The sequence below is a fragment of the Rana temporaria genome, chromosome 3, assembly GCF_905171775.1.
Source record: "Rana temporaria chromosome 3, aRanTem1.1, whole genome shotgun sequence".
Lineage (NCBI taxonomy): Eukaryota > Metazoa > Chordata > Amphibia > Anura > Ranidae > Rana > Rana temporaria.
In genome coordinates, this window is record NC_053491.1 from 6,985,691 (window position 1) to 6,987,592 (window position 1,902).

Consider the following 1,902-nt stretch of genomic DNA (forward strand, 5'->3'; position numbering starts at 1 on the left):
ACCTCCAAATATGCCAACACCCCCCCCCCCCCCCCACCCCACACACCTTCCCTCCATCCCCCACCCTTACCTGTAGAATAATGATGGAGGAGACGGTCTCTTTAGGACAGATCGGTCTTCTCGGTGATCGGGGATGAGATCTGTTTCTGATCTGGGTGCAAATCTCTGCACTGTGCCAACAGAGGTCTGTGTCCTCCCAGAGTGTGATCCCCTCTCCTGGGTGATTGCTCTTTGATTCACAGCATTGTATTCTGTATTGTTATATTGTATCATTTATTATTCTATATTATCCTTTTATTATTGTTATATAATATTCAGCCCGCTGTCTGATTTCTGTTTATAAAATGTTCGATGTGATCTTCCCTGTCCTGTGTAATGTATTATTATTAGTATTGGTTCTGTTCTATTGATTATCATATGTGTGTATCATAGGATCGGTATCAGTTCGGTTCTATTGATTATTATATATGTATTGAATTATTGGTATCAGTTCTGTTTTATTGATTATAATATGTGTATGTTATGATTGGTATCAGTTCTGTTTTATTGATTCTCATATGTGTTTCCAATTATTGGTATCAGTTCTATTGATTATCATATGTGTTTCCAATTATTGGTATCAGTTCTATTGATTATCATATGTGTTTCCAATTATTGGTATCACTTCTATTGATTATAATATGTGTATCTTATGATTGGTATCAGTTCTGTTTTATTGATTATAACATGTGTATCCAATTATTGGTATCAGTTCTATTGATTATCATATGTGTATCCAATTATTGGTATCAGTTCTGTTCTATTGATTATCATATGTGTATCCAATTATTGGTATCACTTCTATTGATTATCATATGTGTATCCAATTATTGGTATCACTTCTATTGATTATCATATGTGTATCCAATTATTGGTATCACTTCTATTGATTATCATATGTGTATGTTATGATTGGTATAAATTCTGTTCTATTGATTATCATATGTGTATCCAATTATTGGTATCAGTTCTGTTCTATTGATTATCATATGTGTATCCTATTTTAAGTATCACTTATGTTCTATTGATATATAATAAAAAATAATTTAATTTTTTTTCTTGCAGTTGACGACAACGGAGCGTCTGAGGGTTTACGTTATTTTGCATAAGTTTCTAGAAGATCACAGTGCATGTTCTAAACGCTGTCATGGACATCGCGGTACAGCATGTGTGTTGTTGTCGGCCAACTTGCAAGCGGCATGTGTGCAAATCAATGACTATATCGCGTTGAATAGGACGATGTCCCCCCCCTCCACACCGTATAGGGCCGCCGTGTGTCTACGGGTGATGCTGTCCGCGGTGCGGTGTTGTGTCTGCTGGCATGCATGTGCTGCTGCTGCTGGTGCTGCTGTTGCTGGCTGCTGTCATGTCTCAGTTCAGTCTTCTATGTGGTCCTCCTTGCAGACATCCTCAATCCTGGAAGCGTTGCCTCTTCTTTTCTTTTTTTCTCCCTTTTTTATATCCTCAGCTGCAAAGAATGGTGGGCGCCCGGCGTCGTCGCCCTTGCAGAGGCCAGCCCGGTGCTGCGCCGTGCTTCGCTGCAGAGCTCCCGGTTGCTCATTGTGGCCGTCTCATAGAGAAATAACCGGCTTTCCCTTGTGTCACACCATCCATCCCTCCCTCCCCCCCTTCCACCACCACCTCACCATCACCACCACCACCTTCCTCCACTTCCCATTCTCTCTATCCTGCAGCCTGATTTGTTGCTGGGCTTTCTCTCCGCGTCTTTCTCATCCCCCCCTCCCTCCTTCCTACAACCTCCTATTTATCCCCCCCACCCTTGCATTGGATTTTCAGGGACACCCGTCTCCTATGTGATGGTCCCTCCTTGTCATAAAAGGAGGGAATGGAGGGAGGTGGGGG

The 1,902-nt window shown here is 41.6% G+C and overlaps 1 protein-coding gene across 1 annotated transcript in view; it reads right to left on the minus strand.

Annotated features, from left to right (window-relative positions):
* The window catches only part of MINAR1 (membrane integral NOTCH2 associated receptor 1), a 109,895-nt gene extending 109,285 nt beyond the window's left edge, over nucleotides 1-610 (minus strand). Inside the window, exon 1 of the mRNA XM_040342190.1 lies at nucleotides 71-610. The gene's annotated coding sequence lies outside the window, so the exon portion shown is untranslated. The remainder of the gene's footprint in view (nucleotides 1-70) is intronic.
* Nucleotides 611-1,902: the final 1,292 nt, after the last annotated feature.